Source organism: Aythya marila (assembly GCF_965140915.1).
Source record: "Aythya marila genome assembly, chromosome: 4".
Lineage (NCBI taxonomy): Eukaryota > Metazoa > Chordata > Aves > Anseriformes > Anatidae > Aythya > Aythya marila.
The window spans coordinates 48,140,446-48,163,966 of record NC_139045.1 but is presented as its reverse complement, the minus strand read 5'-3'; the positions used below and the strand labels follow the sequence as shown (position 1 = coordinate 48,163,966).

The 23,521-nt window shown below is 43.9% G+C and overlaps 1 protein-coding gene across 2 annotated transcripts in view; it reads left to right on the top strand.

The window, feature by feature from the left end:
* The window catches only part of CRACD (capping protein inhibiting regulator of actin dynamics), a 66,028-nt gene that overhangs the window by 13,298 nt on the left and 29,209 nt on the right, over positions 1 to 23,521 (top strand). The window contains exon 2 of one of the 2 annotated variants that reach the window (XM_082759016.1): positions 16,042 to 16,210. The gene's annotated coding sequence lies outside the window, so the exon portion shown is untranslated. Of the gene's footprint in view, positions 1 to 16,012; positions 16,211 to 23,521 lie in introns of those variants that run through there. The other variant, XM_082759017.1, reaches the window with a different exon arrangement.

Genomic DNA, 23,521 nt, shown 5'->3' with positions numbered 1-23,521 from the left:
GGGAGCTGGCTGATGGGATAATGTGCTGTGCTTATTGTTTTCAAGCAGGAGCTGCTGCTACTGTGTGTGCTGCTTTTGTCCATTTTTATGGAAGTCATAATAAACAGCATATGTGTGCAGTGGAGTCAAATCCAAACCAAAGAGGTTATTCTGGTTGATATTTTTGCAGGTAATTCCCTGTGGCATCACTGGGAGCTATCACACATGTGACTCCCCCTTTTTATGCTGTGTCAGATGCTGTGCTTTGCCTTACCTTTTAAGATGGTCCTGATTTATGGAAGTTTAGAATTTATGGTTTTAAATTTTGAAGTTAATAGAAAAGCATGTGTTCATTTAGGATCATCTTGACTCTTCTGTACAGTTGTCAAAAAGTTTGCTATTTTTAAAGCTTGCTAATGTATTTCTAATTCCAGTAGTTTCTTTCCATATTAGTTGTCAAATATTATCATCTTCCAGTTGCACCGATACTAACTTGCATTATTTCATTTTTATTTCTTGCATTGGACTTGCAGTGATTAATTGCCAAATTCAGAATTTGAGTTAAACGATGTAAATGGACTGAAGCAGTATGAAATTTGTACGTATGTGTAAATAGCGAGCATGCTCTGAAGCAGTGGTGCTGGATCAATGTGGCGTCCTTCTGTTCACCTCTGTGTTGGCTACGCCGGGGGGGGTTTCTTGGGGGTGTTGGGAAAGGGGTTGTCCAAAATGTTTATAATGAATGGAATTTGCTTTCAACTTGAGCCAATGCTTAACATCTTGACATGACAAAAGCTTTAGTCTGTTTTTGGGCTTTGTGTTTATATGTCTGTTTCTATTGAGAATTAAATAATATCTCTGTTTCCACTGGGTTGTACGATGCTCCACGTGAGCTTATGCTACTGAAAAGGTGTCAAGAGGGAAAAAGGTCAAATGTTCTGCCAGGGAAAGAAAAGAGGGAGGAAGGAATGTGAAAAAGTCTTAACTCCTCGACAAGCTATTTAATCAGCTCTAATCATGGATTTAAAGGATGGAAGAAGTAAGAAGACATATTTTGCATGCACAATTGAGGAATTCATGTAGGAAGAAGAGACAGAAGTGTTTCAAATACCTGGCTAGCTCTCTCTTGTTGTCTGATAATAATTCACATGGGCCTTTTCATTTGTATTTTGTTGAGAAAAACAGAGTAGGCTTGAAATATAAAGAAACTCTTAACTTCCTTTGTGAAGGAGTGGGAGTACAGCGTGTCCATTCAGTACAAAGAAAAGAATTTACTTGGGTGAAGTTTTCAGACTTCTTTAGTTTTCTTTTTTTTTTACTTTTTTTTTTTTTTTTTTTTTTTTTTTTGTAGGCAACTTCACCAGTGGCATTGGGGGAAGGAAACTGTTTCTCTTGTGTGACTTTTACAGTTGTGTTAGCTGTTATTGACAATGTAATGACTAAGCTGCAAATTCCTAACCCAGACTTTCCAAGAACCTAGTGCCTACTTTTGCTGAAAAACATTTCCTGTAGTATTATCACCAAATAAATGGTACATCATTGTCTTGACATACTGTGGGGTGCTGGGCTTAATCATGGGATGGTACCACTGTAAGGACTAAAAAATCACTGGCAGCCTGCTGTGGGGGACAAATCTGATTCACTGTCAACATATTCAGTTTCTCTGTGGGTACCCGAGTTTCATGGATGGGATTAAAAGTAGAACGGCAGAGAAAATCTGAACTTTGCCAGTCTTTTCTAGCTGAGGTGAGCGGTGACAATTGTGCACTGCTGGTCTTGTTCTCAGAAAGTGCTGCAGTGCTCAGGCTTTATTTTGCTTCCATTTTCTGTCCTTTTCCAATGCAAGTGAGTGCAGTTGTTTCAGAACTTTTTCATGCCAAGCAAGCTTCGTCTCCCAAATGGGCAAAGAGAAAATTTAATATGTGCTATTAAAATCCTGTTGGTAATGTCTTACTTGGGATATTTGTTTGTTTCTGATCCTCTTAGAAGCATACAATTTGCATAAGAAATATGCATAAGTATTAAACAAATTCTAAAAAATGGTAGCACGAACACAGTGTATACATCCACAAGTAATGTAGGTAGCATAGCAATGTTTTTTATACCTAGAACATGAAGTTTTAATACCTCATGGGTGGAGACAGCCACTAAGTGGCTAGCACAGTCATTTGTAGCAGAGGCATTCATTATGTTTGTTTGATAAGATTTCTTCCTAGTGCTCCTTCAAACAAGTCAGAACGCGTGGTCTGGCTGCCTGTCCCCATGGCTCAGGACTGGCTTTTAAATTACTCCTCTGTAGTATGAGCAGGCTTGCTGCTATCAGAAATGTGACAATCAACTGGGTGGGACTCTTGTCTGAATCAACCTCGCCACGCCTGTATTAATTTTTCCTACTTACAAAACAACTTACACTTAATGAGCTGCAATTAATCAGCACCTTTTGCTTTGATACACAGATAAAAATATACTTTCAGTAAAATACTTGGTGAACTAATTAAAGATCTCTGCCCAGTGCAGTTGGGAGACTTCTGTTCTCTACTTTACTTGTTATTAAACAGTGAGATCAAACCCTTGTTTCCTTACTCCAAAGATGCAATCTCTTCATGTTTTTCTCCTTCCGTAGCAGACTGTATTTAATTCTTATTCTGGAATGTTGTTTCTCTAAATGACATGTTCTCTCTGGCCTAAAAAGCAGAGTGCTTGTCCCATTTCATAACATAGCCCAAAGCGAGGATGACCAGGTGCTCTGTGGCTACATTTGACCCTGCTGACTACTCAGGTGCTGGAGGATAATAAGAGGATGACTCCGCAGAGGGTGCTTGGGGTATCCTGGAGAACAGGTACAGACAAACCTTACCAGTCTGATGGCATGGTCCAGGAGGGCAGGGCAGAGAAGCAGAGCTATACACGGCAAGGTCATGTCCTCAAATCATACCAGCTCTGGCACAACGTTTTTATCAGCAGAAGAAAGCTGAATCCTCTGAGGATGCCCCTTGAGAGGTTTAAAGCTGCCTTGGTTTTAACCATGGTTGATCTTAGAAAAAAAAAAAAGCTATGACATTTTTGGTTAATTTAAAAAGAAAAAAGGGAAAAAAAAAAGAAAAAAAAGAAAAAAAAAAGAAAAAAAAAACCTCCTCTCTTCAATTTGGGGCATTCTGCTAGGGGACAAGTGATGCAGTGACTCCTCTCCATGAATTACCCAGGACTGGTGTCTCTGGAGCTGCTGCTTGGGATTCCCACTGTGCTGTGAGTAAGTGCTGTGTTTCCACCAAAGTTGCAAAGAGAGAGAGCTTGCTTCATTTGTGGTTTAGGAAGACTTTCTCGGGCAGTTTTAGTAGTAGAATAGTTGGAATCACTCATAACTAAACAAAAATTCCATGTTCCAAGAAAGTAACGTGGGTTGACTACCTCTTGTTGTCCTTCTGAGACATAAGGTCTAGCAAGAGTTTTTACAGCCATCCTTTCTGCCCTATTCCTTGATTCTGGCTACATTTCCAGTCCTTTCCAGTCCTTGTTTGACAGGCTTTTGGCCTCTTCTGTGGTGATCTGCAAAGCGCATGATGGCCATGCCAGAAAGTGCTGCCAGGCTGAAACCTTTGCAAGGCTTGCAGATAGGTACTGGCTGCATACGTGACCCACCACCAAGAGACCTCAAAGAGGCAAAGTTACACATAGATTACCCGTTCCAGCTTCTGCCCTTTCCACTTCACTCTGAATGCTTTGTTTCAATAAAATAGGGGTAAATGCTTTCCCTTCAGCTTGAGGCACACCCTCTGAAGAAAAATACTGGAGAAAACGTTGTTCTGCATTGGCATTGCAGGATGTTCCTGCCTCACAGCTGGTGAGTGTCATTTTCCTTCCATGTAACATGAAAAACTTACTTGTAAAAATTGAAGAAGAAGGGACAAAGAGGGGGGAGAAGCATGAGCTTAACTTGGACATTGTGAAAAGTTACCCTGTATGACTGGCAGTGCTGTCATTTCACATATCTAACTTAAATGTTTTTTTCTCTCCTAACTGTCCGTGGTGGGTGTTACTGTGCATATGGCTTCTGGCCTTTAGCTCTGCTGTTTAAAGAAGTATCAAGCTTTGCACAGTCATGTAGGTCATCAGGATGTTTCTGAACATGTGCTGGAAAACGTGGTATGGGGGTCTGACAGCAGGCCAACATTCAGCACTGGGATGATTGTTCTCTTTGGTTAGGACTTCTTGCTGTAAATGTTAATTTTCCCCCTGTGTGTGCCTTGATGCAAAGCAACAGCCACTGTTGTCTCCATACTCACAGCTGACAGATCACTCAGAAATGGTCCTGTGGTAAAGATTTCAAGAGGTGTGACTGGATTTCCTTTGAGATGCTTTGCAGCTTCAAAATGCGGTAGGGAGAAAGGTGTGTACATCTCTTGATGCAAGCTGGTCCCATAAAAGAAGCTGATTATTTTTATAAGCTTTAATTTGGGCTTGTTTATTATTTTTGTGCTGTTACAGTTCTTGCAAAATCAATGTGCTGCTAGGTAATGCTTTACAGAGGTGGAAAAATACTGTTTCAGGTACACAGACTACAGGTGTTTACTAAGTTAAGAATAGATGTGAAGTGAGCAAAAAGGATATAAGTAGACGAGTACACACCTCTCTCCTCTGCCCCCACCCCTTTCCTGCATTTGCTCTCCGGCATTTCTCTTACAGCAATTGCTCTTAGCCTTGAGTTGTGTAAGTGGAGCAGAGGTATCAGGTGAAAGTGTTTTGTGCAGGGTGGCCGGCAGCCCACGGTGCTGGCAGAACAAGTAGGGGAGGGAGCTAAACGTGGTTTGTTCAGCATGGGTTTCCTCCAAATCTGATTCTGAGCTTCCCTTATCTGCCCGTATCTGGACAGAGAGGGTAGCAGCTCCTGCACCGAGCTGCCTGCAGAGACACCGGCTGTGGTAGCACCTGGGAAGCGAGTGTCTGGGGCTGCTGCAGTGCTCTCCTGCTTCACCCCAGGCTCCACAGGCAGGCCCTGCAGTTAATCAGTGCCTGGACCCAGAGCACAATTCCAGTTTCCTGCCCTTGTTGCTGCATTCGAACAGCTGGAGGATGCCCGGTCTGCCAGGAGGCGCCCCGTGTAGCGCTGTTTTCTGGAAAGATGCTGTAGAGAAGATGGAGCAGGTGGCTTGGCCGGCTGCTGCGCCCGCTCGGAGTATGGCAGGCACAGCCAGCACTCCCAGCGTCCTTCCAGGGCTCATAAATTGCCTTTCAGAATATTTTTCAGTCTAGGGTCCATCCTGATGTCATATCCCTAGATCTACAGTGCATTCATTTCCCTTGGCCGTAATTACATGTAATTATCCTTACCAGCACAGGAGGTCTCATTCCATACCTGGCCACCCGAGTCTCTTCTGTTCTGTTTCATTCAGGGACACAGTAAATGACATAAATTTCAATGCGGCCAGGTGGTTTTGCAGAAAAAGCACCGTCTCCTTTGCCAGTGAAATTTAATTGTGCCCAACTTGTGGGGCTAAATTTTATGTATCTCACCAGGTCGCTGGTGATAATGGTTTGTAGTCTCAGTGCTGGGAGGCAGCGTGTGATGAGCACAGTGGGTCACAGTGGCAAATCCTGGCCTGGAACCGAACCAGCATGAAATAGTTTTCTCCTTTGTTTCTACCGCCTCAAGGAAAGAAAACCCAAGGAGATATGTTAAAAAGAAATGTCTAGTTGCCCTTGTTCCAGGAGAAAGAATTGTGCAACTGCTTCTTTATGAAATGAATTATTTTAGATGTTTTTAAAATGTTTAGATTTATAAATGCTCGAGTATCTCTTTTGACTGCACCTCTTCTCTTCAAATGTTATGCCTCATAAGGAATTAATTTTCTCCTATCATAAAATAGAGTGGATAGGGGAATGGGAGATTTCACTGAGCATCACAGTAGTAGCTGTTTGTTTTTTGCCACTTTGATGGTACAGATCTTATAAAGAACACTTTATTGATATTTCATTTTGTAGAATACATACTGATATCTTATTTGGCTAACATTTAATACAACACTGCTTCTACTTCTAAGTGGTTTTTAATAAATGTACTTGGCATTGGCCAACTAAATATGATGACAAAGCACATCTATTTTATGAAGTCAATCATGTTAGGTTTGCAAAGATTCAAAGAAAAATAATCAAGAGGTTTTGTATTTCTTAGGTATTTGTAAGGAAGTTGAAGCTGTAAAATTTCATAGGATGTTTCTGAGGTTACTAGTCAGTAAGTGTTTCAAGTGATGTCTGGTTTCTGTATTTTAATTCTGGAAGACAAAGGCAGACCATAATCACTTTAATCCTTCAGCTGCAACCACACTTCAAGGGCCCCACTGGAAACATCCCAGTCAGGTACTGCTTGTCTGCTCTGACCTCTTCTTTCTTCCTTAATAAATAAGGGAAATGGTTTTTATTCTGTATATTTTCTTACATTGATGATAAGAAGAGGAACTGAGTCGATTTTAAGCTCCTTTTCTAAAGAGACAGTTGCCAAAACTTCAGCCCTAAGACCTGCAGTCATCCTCCCACCATACGAATGCCTTACACACATCTCGTGTCAGTGCTCGGTACAGGGTGGAGGCAGCCCAGGAGCCAAAAGCAGCCCAGAGCTCCCTGTGCGGTCTCTGCTCTATGAAAAAGTTGTCTGAACTTTATTCTTTAAAGGTAGCAGCCTGGTACCTGCTTACCACAGAGGGACAGGTGAGGAATAAAGAGCAATTAGTGAAGGATTGCAAAACTTCGGTGTTTGAAATACAGTACCACTGTAATTAGGGTTTAATACTAATGATTAACTTTTTATTTCATTTCCAAGGTCTAGCTGCTCAAAATCACGTTACTCAAAGTGGTGTGATGGTGTTGGTTAGCTGCAGGGTCAGCTGGAGCTTTTCTCTTCATACCATTCAAGTCAGTACTGCAATACTAATTTCATCCTTAAGGCCTACAGTACAAAAATGGGCAATTTCAGAAAAAGGCTGAAATGAGCATCCAACCTTGGCACTCAACGGGGACATCCACTGCAGGCTAGAATAACTGTGTCAGCAGGGGGAGGAGAGCAGGTGTGCTCTGCACTGCTGAAGGTGCAGAGGAGCAGGAGGAGTTGTAAGCTGTACATGAGGACAGGAAAAGCATCTGTGATTTGCTGCGGGGTCTTCCCGGGTCTGGAATATTTAGGTGGTCTGAGGGGGTGAGCCTCTTATTTGTGTGCCCAGGAGGTGGATCTTGTCCCTGTCCCTGAGGATGTCTCGGTAGAGCCTAAAAACTACCTGTTTTTTAACTGAGGAGGGAACAATCTGGGCTTGTGTTCAATGCATAGTAGTGAAAGCTGCTCAGAGAGTGGAAAAAATGGCTGTAGGATAAACTGGCAAATCTACAGACTCAGGCCACCTGTCCAGAGTCTTAATCTAACGTAAATTTAGCAAAGATGGTGTGTTTATTAGAAGAAATAAGTGAGCCTTGAGAAGTGAGCATGCAGCAGAAATGCAGCAGAAGAGCTCACCATGAGAAGGGGAAGGTGCCTCTGCTCTGGCTCTGCAGGGAGGCAGCTCCCAGAAGAGGCAGCTCCTTGCAGTAGCGCTGTGTTTAGAGGAAAGGAGCACAAAGCGGGTCCTGCATCCTCTGTGCACTTGGCCAACATTATTTCTGAGGGTGATTTGATGATTTGCCAGTCTGGGGAAAGAGTGCTACAATTCATTCTGGCCACCTTGCCCAGCAGGATAACGTGGCTGAGGTTTCATTCTTTTTTTTTTTTTTTTTTTTTTAGGAAAAAGACAAAACCAAAACCTTCCAAGCTCCCCAGTCTTAGTTCTCTTCACTGTTGGTTTCACCATGGGAGCATCCACTTCCATCTTCACTCTTTTTTTTAAAACCAAGATTGGCAGGAGGATTTCTGAATGCCGTGGTTCATACAGTTCTTCTCTTAAGAAAATGAGATTTTGTCATTTTCTTTACACTGCTATGCAGTTGTAAACCACAACAGCATTTTAATTCTGTGAAATCAGAGGTGGTCACAAGTGTTTCAGTACTTTTAGACACGTTCGGCCTGAGTTCAGATTGGACTTGGCTTCCATGCCACTCAGATAGGAGTTGTTTTTTTGTTTGGTTGGTTTTTAAGACTCATTGCAAAATTTAGAGATGGTTCTGAGGTTTCGACTCCCTAAGCTTGGGGAGGGCAGATGGATTTGCTGCCTTCTGCTCAGATTTACCTTTCTATATTTAATGAGGAGATTACTAAAATACATGTATGGTGCTGCCATGGTTGGTAATTTGCTTGGAATAGGACTCCTTTTGTTCTTGCCTCTTCCATTTCACTTTATAACTCTTGGAAATCTGAAAAACAACCGAGGCATAAAGGAATTGTTGTGGTTTGTTTGTTTGTTTTTCTCCTTTTTGCCAGGCTAGAATTACTTGTAGAACTATATCTGAACTTTTTTTTTTTTTTTTTTAAATTAATTCTACTTCATGGAACATACACTGTATTTTTTTCCTTGTTATCCATGGAGCTGCTCTAACTCGAAAGGAGTACTGATAGCTTCCAAAAGAAACAAACTATTCCTATGTCTAGGGACCAAGCAAGTTCATAAAATAAAAAATTGACTCTCTTAATTTCATCTGGCCTATTTAAAATATTTTTCACCTTACTTGAGTTGCAAGGGTACAATTCTTTTATAAATCTGTCATTGTAAAAGTGCGTTAAACTGAAACTGCAAGAATGGAAAAAAAAAAAATCAAGCTTTTTCTTAGATGCTTGCCTATCACAGTGAAACAAAAAAAGCATTTTGGTCTGTTGGTTTTCTTTATTAATGAGTTCTTGTTGCTCTGAGTGGTGACACCACTTTGAAGGCACTCCATAAATTGCTAGTGTTAGTGTTTTCAGCTGCAGAAAAAAATCAAATCCCAGTCTAAAATGCATTGGAAGTACCTGCTTGCTTTCAGCTTTGATTTATGAGCTGAGCTGTTTCCCCCCACAAGGCAGTTGGCCCATCCCCCTTCACTCGTAGAGACCCCCCTACCTGTTCCAGGAGCCTTTCCCATCGGCTGACATTTCATATTTTTTGTAGTTGCATCTCTGTTCTGGCTTATGTTTGTGTTGTGACCTGCTGGCCTGTCCAGGTTTGTCGTCTCTCCTGTTTCTAGCTGATCAGGGCCAAGTTACTAGAGGATATCTCAGCAAAACGCACAAACTGAGTTTGTGTGTGATACTTCGATATTGCCTCTGCTCTCTGCTGGCCCAGTCCTCCAGCCACCCAGTTCAGACCCAGCGTCCTGGTCCTCCTTTGTGTTCAGGAGACCTCTCAGCTTTGTCTTACAACAGATGCCAGCTTTATTTTATATCAGAAGCAGGTAGTTTCTGTGAGGAAGGAATGCTCCTTCTCCCACCAGTGGGGAAAAAATAACAATTGGCACAATACAGAAGTTTTTACTGGTGCAATACAGGATTTGCTCTAGGGGCTGGAGGGACAGAGAAGAAGATTTCACATAACATACTCCGCAGCGAGAATGATCTTTATTAATAGTGATTGGGGTGTAAATGACTGCTAAAACCTGGGGAGAGGCAGCGGGGAGGTGTCTGGCCGCCCAGGGTTGTGCTCTTCGGACTTTGCACTGCTCTGCAGCTCCCCTCACCTTTGGGACCTTGGCCAGTATTTCAGGTGTTATAGTTCCAAGCAGGAATTGTCTTATAAAAAATGAATCAGCTGAGGAAATCCCAAGTTCTGCAGAATATCTTTTTTCACTGGAGAAGGAAACAGATAGCCAATACCTCTACCACGTTGACGTCAAGTGTTTAATGCATGTCAAGAAACCTTAGATAAAACCCAGAATACCAAAAGGGTCTTCCATGAATAAGTCTTGTCCTGGTAAAATGAATTTTTATCCCTCCTCTTACATAATGGATGGGTGCTGTAGTGGTGAATCAGAAGCTGTTGTAGTCTCTTCCTTTCTAAGCATCTCACATGCATCGCAGAATACAGAGCTATTATAAGCTTTGTCTTACCCTGTATGCTCCCATGTGCAGCCCCGTGCCTGGGTAACATCTCTTGCATTTTCTTAACCCTTCTGTCAATGCCCTGACACGTACAAACACCACTAGCTGCTGTCACTGTGCTCAGGATGCATATCCCACGTGTCCTAAAATCCCTTGACTGCTACTCACTCTTGTAACCTGTACCAGGGGCATTTCCCCTAGAAGACGGGGAAAGAAGAAGGCAACTCCGGCTGCTACTGAAATCTGCACCAAGTTCCTCGCACTTCCTCCCTGCCACGGTCCCCAGCCCATCCCACACGTTCCCAGAGTGGCCTGCCTGCTCCAGGCTTGGCTGGGCTTTTCTGTGCTGCCTTGGTCAGGAGAGAGCATCCTCCTCTTTCTGGGTCAGGGGGCAGGATGGTGAAATAAAAGGAGGGGTGAGGAACTTGTGGCCTCCAGGAGTGCTCACTGTGGTTCTCAGTAAAAATATCGGGCACACAAATAGCAGGGCTGGCTGGAAAAGCTGTAACTTACAGCTGGGGAAAGGAGGAAAGGAGGTTACAAATGGTGGGAGGTAAGACACCTGCTAGAGTAAAGTAGTGAAGAAGTGGAAAGGAGCAGCATCTACTTGGCTTTAGTTCTTCTGTTTACTGTCATCTGAACGCACAAGCACTGCTCTTCACTCTCCTCCTGCATTAACCTCTCTTCCTTGCCAATGCCAGTAACTGTGGCACTCCTCGTGTGGCGGAGGTTGAGTCCTTTTACCTTGAAGCGAGTCAGATAAGGTTTTACTTTCCCTGTTATTTCCTTGTTACGTAAAGAGAAGTGTTGAAGTAGCTTTCTTTGCTCTGGGTGCTAAAGTTTATTTTATGGTGCCTGTTTGAACTTTACTAGAATCTATGGTGCTGATTCATGTTTCCTAACATCTGTTTCAGCTGCGTGCATTTTCTTTGGCAGGTACAGTCTCTGGGAGGAAGGAAATCACAAAACAGTCTGTCTATGGCAATGTTCTTGCCTCTCCAGGTGGCAAGGGAAGGCATGTTTCTGGAAAGCAAGATTGGTTCTTGCTGTGTTATGGATCCTGTAGGTAGTATTACTAGTTTCTATCAGGTAATCCAAGAATACCTCATGCTTTCTGTGGGGCAAGGTCTGCAAGAAATAGTATCTCTTACAAGATCACTTGATACTCTTGGAAAAACAGACAAGCATTGGCAGGCTATTTTAACTTAGCTTTGCCTAGGTGTTTTCTGAGACTATTGCATCTGCACCAATCTGCCATCTTTGATCCATCCCAATCTTGTTGTCATTTAACATTTCTCAAGTATTGATTTCATCTCTGGTTATGTTGTCTCATCTCCGTCACCATGGGACTGTTGCTTACTGTCCGCTTACACTCTCGCTAAATGTCTCACAGCTGGGACTTGACCTCCTTGCTGGGAAGCCATGTCGCTGAGCCTGAACGCCAGCCTTTTTCATGTCGATCTTATTCCCTCTCGTTAGCTTAAACGTTTCCTCAGGCTCCTTGGTGTTAGCATCTGCTTTGTATGTCTGGGCTGTGTCCATCTGTCACCCCCAGCTGGTTTTTTGTTTGGTTGGGTGGGTTTTGTTATGGATGGAAGAGAGGGCAATGGGCTAAGGGAAGATCATGGGGGGGAAAAAATGTCCAGGAAACATCTTTCCCACTGAAATTTGATGAACCCTATAGGTAGAGGAGGTCATCTTAAAACTTGGGAACATGACCAAGCAGAGCAGGGCCTGCCCTCCTCCTTCCTTGTTTCCAAATGGCTTGGTTCCCGCTCCTGGAGGAGTGAAGACGCCTCTCTGGGGAACACTGCTCCTGGGTCTAAAGCCAAGAGCATCAGCAAAAACCAAAGTCATCACAGACTTTTTGTTTTCACTGTAGAAATGTGGTTAGAGATGTCCATCAACTTTCCCTCTTACCATGGTATTTTGGTTCTTTTTCTCCTTAACTGCTACACTGTGCCTGCAGCTCTGTGTCTCATGCCCTCTCCCTGCCGTGTGGTTCATAACATTACATGTGTGTGGATTTCCATTCTCTGAACTTCATAATTAATGTCTTCATTATTCTATTACAGCACATTTTCTGGCCATTACACCCCCTGACAAGGAACACTGTTATTTTGGACACAGCCCGTGTGCAGTGCCTCGTGTTACAGACAGGCCTTACAGGCAGGTGCTGCACTTCACATCCGAACAAGTGTCTGGGAAACCTCCACAAACCCACCTGCAAGACTCAGGCTTAAAAAATCTTGGCCATGATAACTTTCATTCTAAAAAGTCACTACAAATCCTGCTTTTACATTTCCCCTGAACCACCGTGGTTCTGCCCATCAGCTGATGTCCTTGCTGGGCCCATTCTGCTTGGAGAGACCTCTTCCCTGCAAGTTCTTTCTCTCTTCCCCACTCTGGGTGCCCCAGCACCACAGCAAAGACAACAAGCTGCAAGGAACCAACGCCTTGCTACTTATTAGGTCTCTTTCTGTGACTGTGTGAGGCTCATTTCACTTGAAAATTATTTTTCAAATGCTTTCAGTGGTATCTCCTCTGTGCCATCCACATGTCAGCAGTTCTGCCTCACCTCTGCAGTGTGCCTGCTGTTTGGGTTATATTGCTTCTTTTCCTTCCACTCTTTCAAATCTCTTCCCATGTAATAGCTGCAGTTAAATTTTGGTCCACCCATGCTTGTGTGAGGGCTCTGTGCAGTTTTTGAGGAATCACAGTGGATTTGGGTGACATCTGAGTAGTTTAACTACAAGCTATCTGACAGGGATTTGCTGGCTGGTGCAGTTACTAACACTTTGCCAGCTGAAGTCCAAAGGCTGTGCCTGATTTACAGGCAATAAAAGCCATTACACCAACCTTAATCTTTACAGGAGAGAGCCTCGGAGTGAGAGATGGTGCGAGGGGAGGAGCTCTTCCTCTTGGTCTCCTGTCTGCTGCCAGGAGCGAAGGGATCACCAGCTGCCTTCGTGATGCCGCTGCTCTCTGCTTTACCTGGCTCCATGTTGGGCTGTGCGTGTCTTTGAGCAGCTGACAAATTGTGTGACAGGGTACAGGTTATTCTCATTTGCTCTGCTACTCCTCTGGAAGAAGCTGGGGAGGGAGCAGCGACCATATGCGCTGTGTTATTCAGCGAGCGTGGCCAACTCTGTTTATCTGTCGCCCTCACACCTCGCATTTTGCTGCAATTCCAAACTGATCTGCTGCTAAGTGCATACAGTGATCTGAACGACAGAGCCCTGTACAACAGGCAGAAACAGGCTTAATTGCTGCTCTCCCGTGTTCTCCTGGGGCTGGATTTGTAGGAATTGTGTTTGAGGGATTAAGGAGAGGAGGAAATGGCCTGCGTGAGCTGTTCTGGCTCTGTCAGCAACTGCCCTTGGCACAAGCTGACAGCATTGGGTACCCCAACCTTCAGCCTTATCTGTCCCGTGTTTTCCTTTCTGAAGCATAGACAGGCAAGAGGGATGAGTCACATTTGAGCTCGAGTATCAGAGACTTGGAAGGATTTCGCACAGGGAGTTTGTTGCTGCACTGCCAATGTTTTGGTTCCTTTTTTTTTTTGTAATTGTTTTCCTGTTACAGGACAGATTTTACCCTGTTGGTGATATCATCCCATGTCTTCCTCTATAAAATCTTATGACAAATTTGCATGCTAGACTTTGCCTTAGCGGTTAGGGCTGGCTGCTCCTCATGTCTGCACTGTCAGGACCGGGAAAGGTGCGTGCAGCCCTTGCAGGGACGGCTGTTGGTTGTGACTCACGGAGCCTGATTTAAAGAATTCATGCATAGCAATGTGACAACTGTGATGGTGCTGGGTGGAGTGGGAAACTGCCAAGGGATGCGCTGAATCACATGGAGAAAAACAGACCCTGGTTGGAGATAACCATGTTGGCTTTTACCCGTTTTGTGTTGAGGGCTGTGTTGGTCTGTCTTGTTCAACACCCGGCCTCGCAGCTGGAGCAGCGGGGTAGGTTTGGAGCTGACAAGGTGAAGCACAGCTTCACCACAGACCTCCAGAAGAGGAAAGGATAAGGGGATGGGGGGTGGCTAACACAGTGAGAAGCTTTTTTTAACAAAATAATGCTGCTGAATTGATTTGTACAGTAGATTACATTAAATGGCATCACACAACCTTCCTTTCCAAAGGAGGCTGAGGGGGCGGGCATTGCGGGAGCTGTGCAGGAGCAGCTCTGTCCCCACTCCTGGGCCTGGTACCAGCCCTTTCCCTCCTGTACGTGCTGTCAGTTGATTTATGAGTTTTTGCAGGCAGTCTGAAGCGCGTGAATGGCTGGGGCAGCCGTGGCCTAAAGCAATAATGTGTCTCTCTCTGCCAGCCTGTCTGGGGCTTTGTGTACCGATGCTTTTCTCTGAAGCTGGAATAGAGCAGTGAGCAGGCTGGAGATGTGAGTTGGCTGGTGCACAGCACGCAGAGCTAAGGGACAGGGAGAAGCAAACTCCTGTCCCCATTTTCCTTCTGGGGTGCTGTCATATTAGTAAAATTATGCAGCTTCGGTGGAGATTGTTTCCCTAAGCTGTTTTTGAGGTTCATAATCCAGCAGTTCATCTTTTTATCTCCACGCTGCTACTGGGGTGCTGTGGTGTCCTAAAGAAGTTGCGCAAATGCTGTGAGCCTTAACTGCTGAACGAGAAGATGATGCTGGGTAAACCTCTTAGGGATTTGTCAAGGAAATGCGGCATTAGTATCTATTGCATCTTTGACTTCTTACTTCGATGTAGGTTTCCTGCTTCATCCGTAATCGGGTGCAGATGCCCTCAGATTCACAAGGAGCCTCCTGCAGCTTTCTCGCTCTTTGTGCAAGTTTGTCCCCACCCCTGGGTTCAGCTGGGGCTGGCTGGCACCCTGCTAGCTTGGAAACCCCCCGTCACTGGAAGCAGCCAGGTGGCAACGTGCTTTGGTGTTTTCTCTCTCACTGATACTCCACTGTTATTCCTCTGGCAGCTGCTCTGGGGAGTCACCCAGACGTGGCTTTGCCATACGCAGATATGGCAGAGTGGGGCACGAAACCTGATGTGGCACTGCCGGGTGCTGCTGCAGGAGGGAAATCTATGAGAGTTACGAAACTCTGTGTCACCAGTACAACAGGATGCTTCTCCAGCTGGGCTGTGATGGGAGGCTGAAAGGTTTTTTAAAAGCCACTAGTTTGTTTTAAGTAGACTCACTGCAAAATTGCATAGAGGTAGAAAAGAAATGAAGTTTTTGGCAGTTATGTTTTAGAAATTCTTTGGTGCATCCCAGCCCAGAGAAATTAACCCCTTCTTGACAACGGTTAGTAAGTTTTATTTAAATACATGTTGATAGAAAAGCAGTTTGCAGCTACATTTATTTTCTTCAAACTTTTGTGGGGTGGGAAAAAAATCGCTTCTGGTTAGCTTGTTTTATTTCTTGGTCCTGTCTTCATGTCTGCTTTGTCTTTTCGCTGTGCTTTTTTGGTGAAGCTTTTAAAAATTGAAATATCTCAAGGAAGAAGTGCTTGTCCCTTTCTCAGTTACTTTGGGGGTTCAGAAAAATGTTTATTGAAGTAACCCACCAGCAAACCAACAGGACTTTGTCCTGTGCCCTTCTCTCATTTGCAAATCGACTTGCCTGGTTGTGAGGCCCCGTAAGTAGAGTACAGCAGGTGACTTTCAATTGCTTTCAACTGCACGCAGGGGATCCTGCACCTGCCTGAGTGGGGAAACCAAAGCAGTGCATGTCTTTTGGTAAAAAGGCCAAAACAAAAGCATGGCATAAGCCTAAAAATGATCCCCAGTGTTACATTCTTGCTCAGTAAAATTATCCTTTCCCCTTATCCAGATGTTCAGCTGATGCCTCCAAGCAGACCCTTAAACCCGGGAGCAGATGTTTTAATGCTCTTACTTTTGCTCTGCCGGTGCTGTACGTCAGCAGGGAGTTGCAGCCCAGCATTTACATCGCAGGCGCTGGGCTGCTTCAGGCTGCTGCTTTGCTCTTTGACCTCATTCTCCCTTTGAACGTGGTACCGCGGTGAGTGCTGGCGAGTTGCGCCGGGGGCCGCTTCCCTCAGCCCTGCCTGTGTTTGCCTTGTAATCCGCAGACAAGAAAAAAGCAGGCAAGTTCCAGCCTTTCAAGAAGCTCTTCGGCAAGCGGAAGAAAAGGGAGCCCGCCTCAGACTGCGAGGAAGCCAAACTAAAGCCAAGCCACTCCTTCGGGAACGTCTGCAACGGCGCCTTCTCCTCCGATGAAGAGCCCAACGGTGGTCTGAGGTACGAGCGGACAGCTGGGGAGCTGTGCAAACACGAGGCTCGGTGTCCCTGCTTTTAAGGGGCAGGGCTTGATGGTAGAAAGTTGTACGCAGGTTTTTGGGAAGCATGTGCATCTTTTCTGAACATGACACCTGCTGCTGTCATGACACCAAGGTCCCGCTGCTTGCACAAGCTGCTTGCTGGGAGCATGTGCCCGTGGACAAGAAGGGAATCCCAGGGCTGAGCAGAAATTAATTTTAATCCTGCTCCGTGATGTAGCATCCCTGAGCAGTCATATTTAATGGCATCCCTGCTTAAAAGCAATTTCCCAATTTTAAAAAATTTTAAAAAATTGGGAAAGGGAATCTTGAACTGGCTGCCACAGATGCTTTATTGCATGCTTTTCCCTGCAAGGTGATATTTCTGGGTTCGGATGGAAATGCTCTCTTTTGGTCCACACCTGTACAGATTTTGCATTGTAATTAGGGTCAACAAACAGGCTGCTTTTATTCTGATCCTATTTGAATGTGGAATAGAAGGGGGAAGGGAGGGGAGAGGGACACCTGGTGATCAGGTATATTCCAGTGCCAAGAAGCGATGGGAAGAGAACACAAAAATTTGCTGCAGAAACAATGGGAGGGATTAGTATATCAGAAGCATGACCCTTCACTTTATTTTCAATGGTGCAAAATCACAGCTGTAAAGATGTGAGATGTCTTGAAACTTAAACATATCTATAATTTTGTTTTGTTCTGTAAGTTCTTGGTTTCCCCTTTGGTTTCTTCAGTGCAATCTCATATGTCTCTTTCACCTGTCCCAAAGTTTCAGCAAATGGAGACTGAAGGTAGCAGTGTTGTAGGTGGGGGATGTGGCTGGCTGCTGTGGCACTGCATTACCTGCACACAGGATGCCGAGCAGTTGTAGGAAGTCACTGTATCTTTTGCCTCAAGAGCAGACTAGTGAGTAAGAGCAAAACAAAAAGCATCATCTCGCTCCCAGGGATTTCCCATTCTGTGTAACTGAAAATTCAGTGCTGTGCCCAGACACAGATAGTGATAGGGAGGGGAGCTTGCGTCACTCCACAACAGCCAAGTGAAGGGGTGGCAGACCCTCCTGAGGCTGTTAAATGCTGGCGTTTTTAAACATGGGCAACTTCTTTTTCTAATTAATAAAGGCATTAAGTCCCTAGTGGAATAAATCAGTTCTCATGATGTAAATCACAGGAGATGAGCAAATATGGAGGGTCCCAAGTCTCAAGTGGGATGTTTCTTTCTGTGCAAGTGATTCATGAGAGCTTCTTCTGCATTAGCCTGCTAGAAATTATCTCACACAGAACTCTGCTTTCCCTGTCAGGCTTCGTGGTACAAATGTAGGTGGGATTTGATAACAATTTTCAGTTTGCAGGTAGCATCTGCCACATTTAGCCATCCTACAACGTGCATAGATGTTCAGCGTGATGCATTAAAGCACTTTTGGGAGCTTAGCTTTGCCAACCTTTTCAGTTTTCAGCAGCGTGGCTTTCATCCACTATATTTTTTTTGCCTGTAGTATAACTTCAAATGTTTATGAATTAAATGCAGAGATCAGCTATTTAAGTAAACTACCATACACAGTTGTTTACAAGTTGTCTGCCAGTAAATGCATTACCATACCTTTCAGCATTCATACAGAAATGAACCAAAGGGAATCTAAATAACTACTAGTGTATTTATATAAAACTAAATTCCTGAATAGTTTTATAAACTCCTCTGCTTCAAACTCTAAGAACGTAGAAAGATAGCATGTCTAAAACTAATAGTAATAAAAGTTCCAATTTTGCAAAAATTAAAAATAAAAAAAAAAAATGGAAATGCTTACATTCCCTGAATGGAGCTACATTTCTTAAGTAGCCTGTAAAGTACATTGATTTGTTGTTTGCAGACATTTCATGTGGAGTTTTTGTTTAGGGGAGGAGAGATTTGCTGTTTTGAAAAGCTAAGTAAGCTCCTTCAGGAAGGTAAAAACAAGAAAAGAAATAAGTGTAGGCTAAATAAGACATCAATATCGCTTCTGAGAGCTAAGCTAATATTTCACTGCGTGCTATATTAGCTTACAAGCCTGCTCAGAGCAAGCACCTGAATCTCTAATGGGGAACGCACCGACCAGGCGATGCAGACACACCATGAGAAATCCAGGTAATCTGCATGGGGTGTAGCTTCATCAGCTGAGTTGGAAGCAGGCTGGGAGCTCTGCCTGTCCATCCCTTCTCACAGCAACTTCTTGGACTCATCAGATGCAAATAACGCTCTTGGTAACCTGATGTATGCACTCTTCAACCCATATATTCATCTGTGTTGTTTTGCAATTCCCGGGCAGGAGGTTTGTTACTGCAATGTGTCTTGCCCTGCCTTCTGAGAGACTGGAATTCCTTTGCCTACTCTTACATTGCCCTTCTCAAGTTTAAGAAGTTAAAACTGTATCCATTAACTTTCTGTCCTAAGCATAAGAGCTGGGAGATAGAAGTGCTTATTACATGACAAGTTAAATTGTGTTTGTGGTGCTTCACTAAAGTCTCTAGAAGTTTCTGTTCTGAGGCTGTCAGACCTTTTATAACATTTAGTATTTGTGGTATTATTTTTCGTGAAGGACACTAAGCAGGCGTTGTGAGAAAAGACCTGCACAGTTTGTGATTCTGGGTTAATGTGCAGAGGCAGCTGGGGAAATGCATTTTACTTGTAGCAATATGGCAGTGCCTTTACTTGGGCTGAGTGCAATATTCCAAAGGACATGGCAATAACCTGTCAGCTCTGTAAAACTCAAGTGTGACAATATTGATCTTCCAGGAAAAAGTCTCCTGGGAATCTTCATTCTGTTGAATGTGCCTGGCCATGAAATTCGCCCTCTTTATTTGTAAATCCCTATCAAATTCCTCATAATCCCCATAAAACTGTTCTCACATCACCTTCATGGAGTCATCTTAATTAAGCTGGAATTGCTGAAAGATCTCAATTCTTCCTGTATGCTGCGGAGGACTGCCTGTGAAGAAGAAGGTGGGACAGATTTATTGTCTTGTAAACAGCTTTGCCTAGCTTTTGCTCAACCTTAGTCAGCAAGAACCGCTGTTGGGACTGGACCTGAACCACCCAGCTCTTTGCCCTAACAGAGCTGTGCAGAACCGCAGCAGTTAGCGCTCACCTCATGAATTCAGCTCCTTTTCTGCTTGTGGGGACTGCATGCATAAGCAGCGTGGTTTCTGGGAATGTATTAGCTCCGTGAAAATGTCACATTTTGGCAAGCAACCTTGCTGCTTGCTTTTCAAGATGTATCCCTGTTACACTTAATCAGATAATTCGGTGAGATCGTATAATTGCATTATTTCACACCCGTGACTGTGGAAGCCATAAGCATTGCTTTGCAAATACAAAGCTTGGTTTCTGACAGCCTTACTGGTAGAACTTCACAATTATCTTTCCTTGAGAATTATCCTGACATCTTGTCAGGACACTTCATGTCTGGAGATGTGAACTGGACACTTGCAGGACTGGAGGAGAACCTTTCAGCACTTTTGGTGATATGTGCCTAGTGTCTGCACTTGAAGACATGCTTAGTGTGGATTTAAGGTTTAAGGCAAGTATTTTGCACAGGTTTCATCATTAGGCCATATAGATAAGCAAAATAAGCAATAAAGGGTTTATGGACCAGAGCTGGGGCAGGGAGCATGCTGTGTTCCCATGCTGTGTCAGGAGTTTTATGGCTTGTGACTGGAAGTTCCCAGGAGGGACACCCTAGGGTGATAAACTGGGACACAGAGCCAAGACACAGTGTGATCCAAGGCTATACATCTGCACAGAGCTGCAAGCTGCGTGAGTGGCAGGCTCCTGAGAGGAGCAGAAATCTTCCTAATTTCTCCTGACAATCCAGGGGTAAATCTTTTTGTTTAAGAAGAGCAGAGGGAAGTCTGGGGAGAGGACAAAAAATGTATTTTATTATTGTCTTAAGAGACCTTCAGTTAACAGTTTGCTGAAGATAATTTTTGTCAGAGTTCTTGTGAGTTGATGGACTGAGGACTAAGCAAAGAGCTCCTTCCACTGTAAGCGGGGAGAGAATGATGACAACAACTGATGCCGAGAAAGCCACAGTGATTCAATCCCTTTTTAACCTTCATCTTCTGTAAAAGAAGCAAAAAAAAATTAAGAAAAATAAAAGGGGGTGGGGGGAGCAACACTAAATGTGCTTTCAGTATTGTGTCTGTTTTTAGCCTATGTGAACTTTGTTCCTATGAGTGCAGTTTATATTGAGGTTGTGCGTACACAGATGGCAGGGATATCGCAGTGTTGAGAGTAAGTCCTTCAAATAACGTGCAGGTTCTTCTGGCGGGTGCAGAATGGGACCTGTATTCTTGTGCTTGTTCTCACAGAAGTTAGAGATAGGAGAGGCTTGCTCAGTGCTCAGCCACCCTTTCTGTGATTGTTCCCAGCTGGCAATTTCCTCAAAAAAAAAAAAAAAAAAAATAATAATAATAATAAAAAAAAAAATAAAAAAAATTATCCACCTGGTTTTGTAAACAGTGTGCTCAGCTTGGGAACTTCTGCAGGTAATTGTGGTCTTCTCCTCCAATAACAGAGTATTATATAAGTTAGGCCCAGGGTGTGATACCATTTATTCACTGTTACTCATCTCTCATATCTCCATTTTAGCATCTGAATATTTAATTATAATTTTGCATTTCATGTGAATGAGAACAACTCATCTGCGTCAAATGTGGCCTTGGTTACTAACTGCTGATCAATGGCGTTCACTCCTGTTGTCATAGAGACTGACCTGAAAAATGAATGCAATTGTATTTTCCTCATTTCTCAAGTGACTCTCTATTATCATTCAAGTAATTACTTGGCATGTACTTTAAAATAATATTGATTGATTGGTGATTGACTGGTGATTGATTAAATAAGGCAAAAACTAACGATCAGGAGAACCTGCTTTGTCTCTTTCTGGACTTGATGTTGCCTCCTGAGCAAGCCAAGCCCCTGCTCTGACGGTATGTTCACCTTGCTGCTCACATTTCCATGACATTTTGATGGGTGATGCAGTTCATGTGAAGAGTATCTCCCGTGTTACTTTGGGGGGATAGTGAAAGGCGTAGGACAAGTGCTGTGATCTTCTTTTCTTAGTGTTGACCTTTGCTACCTGTACAGACCAGATTTGGTGCAGATGACAACCAGCAGGACACAAAGATTCGTGTTCCTGCTCCAGGCCACTCCAAGGATTTCATCAAAGGCTTGATCCCAAGGAACAGGCAGTCTGTATTCAGCATCTCCTTTAGGCAGACTCCTCAGACAAAGTACTTGTAGGCATGCAGTCTGTCCCCAAATTTCCGAAAGCAGCTCATGATATTTTCAGCTTTTCATAAAGTTTTGCTTCTACCTCCAACTCAAATTTGTAAGACTAATATATAAGCTTTTAATGGCTGTGTATTTTTTCCCCTGCATGACTATTAGAGCACTTGATCTCATGAAAATGATTCACCGACAGCTCAGCTGTTGAATTTCTAAATTTGAGAGTGGGGAGGAGGGAAACCCAACAACCTATAACTGCTAATTTGTAGGAATCTGCTTTGTTAAAATAGGAGGAATAAGAAAACTTTATTTAACGTATTGGTTTATTATCTGTTAGTATATTTATACATTCATAAATCCCTATGACGTGAAGGTGCTGACTAAACATGAAAATAACCAGACTCTGGACAGTCACAAGCTCTTGTGCTTTGGGTGCAGTTGAGTGTCCCAGTCCCGTCTTGGACAATTCCTGACGCTGTTTTGACACATTTCCACCTGGATGTAGCAGTGGGCAGCTCTGTGTGAAGCAATCTAGACCACCAGTTACAAACTGATCTCTACCTACTAGCTCCTTCAAAGAGCTCCCCAAATGCCTTCCCTCTGTCACATCCAATTTTTGTTCATTGGGTAATTTTTCTTTTCCTATTAGCCTGATTACTCCAATTGGCTTTTGTCAGTTTCCTAATTTCCCTTATGAGTGCTTTCCTGACTCCAGTGGGATGCCTGGGAGCAGTGGTGCTCGGTGTGCACCTTCTCCTGGAGCCTTGTTAGCAGCACTCTGACACCTCAGATCTTGTCTTCCTCCTCTCTATTATCAACTTGACAAAGTTCCAGAAGCTTTGTTCTAAGGTATGTGAGCTAGGATTTTTTTTACCACTTGTTGCAATTCTATCACTTAATAGTGATTTGCGGTAAATGCCATCATCCTGTCATTCCTTTATTTTTTTTTCAGCCACTGTTTGAGTGTAAAACCACCTCATTACATGCACCATAACAGGTATAAGATCGTGATCTCTTTGGTACTCTTTCACTCTGCAATGGTCCTCAACATTTGAGCAGGTCCCGATTTCTGTCTTCTTTTTCCTTATCTTTCATCCTCAACCCTGACCATGACTAATTTATTTTTCACCTCAGTAATTCCAGAACTACTTCTACTCTGGTCTTCACTTCTTCCATCACGTGCACTGCCTTGCTGCCCAGGGCCCGGTCCCACAGTACCAAAGCAAGGATAGCAGGAACAGATTGTGGTATGGTGGCCAAGTTGAACCTGTGTGCAGATAAGGCAATATCTGGATGATAGGACAGGTTCCAGGCTGAGTTGGGAAATCAGTTTGTAGGTCAGGATCAGGTTCAGTGATCACCAGGCAGGTAGGTCCCCAGTGAGAGGGCAGGGCAAGCCAAGAAGTCAGTCTGCAAACTGAGGTGTGGATCAAGGGCCTTCATGGCCGGACATGGTTGTGGCAGAGCTGGAGCCAGTGCTCCTCCAGCGCAGCTCAGGCAGCAACCAAAGCCCCCAGGTGTGATCACAAATATTGCCCCCAGTCCATGTGTGTAGGTGGAGGTCCCAGGTGAGGCTGGTCAGGGATGTTAAGGCTTATGAGGGCATTCAGGGCCCTGAGGTTTCTCAAGATTCATTTCTGTGCCCTTACTGCCCAAGATGTTGGTTACATTACTAGCATGTATTAATGATGCATCAGCTACTCAAAACTAGGCTCAATCCCTGCTTTTAAGGGACAATTTATGGCAAGTTCATAGGTTACAAGTCTCCTGGTGACACCATGCTGAAGCTTTGTGTAGCATAATGTGGCACGATGTCTTTTGAAATGAGCAGGGCTACTTAATCAGAGACTGTAGAACAGGTCCTTGACATCAGTGGGGCTCTGGTGGGTTATAATAATGGGATTGTGCAGTTTCCTCAGAGTTTGTGTCCTGAGGTTCAGCAGCTTTTGAAATCGACATGGACACATCTTTAGACTGAGCAGAAAAATGATCCCTAAGTTGACTTTATGAGAAAGAA